Here is a 544-nt window from a genome sequence, read left to right on the forward strand (position 1 = left end):
CTATATGTCCGAAAAACGCGTGACGTAATATTTGAATGCTCCTTTATAATTATGGATTTGGGTATATTCACCCTTCTGAGTATCGAATTTATTATTCCGATAAAAATGGAAAAGAAAATTATTTTTAATTCCGGATTAAAAATTGTTTGAGCGGTCAAATTTTTGACCGAAAAGAGATACGTAGGATAATCACAAGGGTAGATTAAACATAAATCGAGTGGAATAATTAAGAGTCTCTCCCCTTTTGGCTCGCGAGAATCAAAGGTTGCAAGGATCATACCTCGCAAGTGTCATGGCTCGCGCGGGTTATATCTGGTCAAGTTTATGCTTCGCAAGGGTCAAGCGTTATATTTTGCAAGGGTCGAACGTGGCCAGTATCGTACCTCACGAGTCAAATATCGCACACTGTGAATTCACAAATATACAGGGTGTCCCGCAACCGACCTCTTTCCTTGAAGGGTATTAGAGAGGGTACTTTTTTAAGTGGAAAGTTCCTCTTCCATTTTTGGATCCTAGCATTATTTTTGTTGGTCTGCCTTCTTTT

The sequence above is a fragment of the Diachasma alloeum genome, unplaced genomic scaffold (genome assembly GCF_001412515.2).
Source record: "Diachasma alloeum isolate Michigan unplaced genomic scaffold, Dall2.0 Dall_scaffold_00386, whole genome shotgun sequence".
Taxonomy (NCBI): Eukaryota; Metazoa; Arthropoda; class Insecta; order Hymenoptera; family Braconidae; genus Diachasma; species Diachasma alloeum.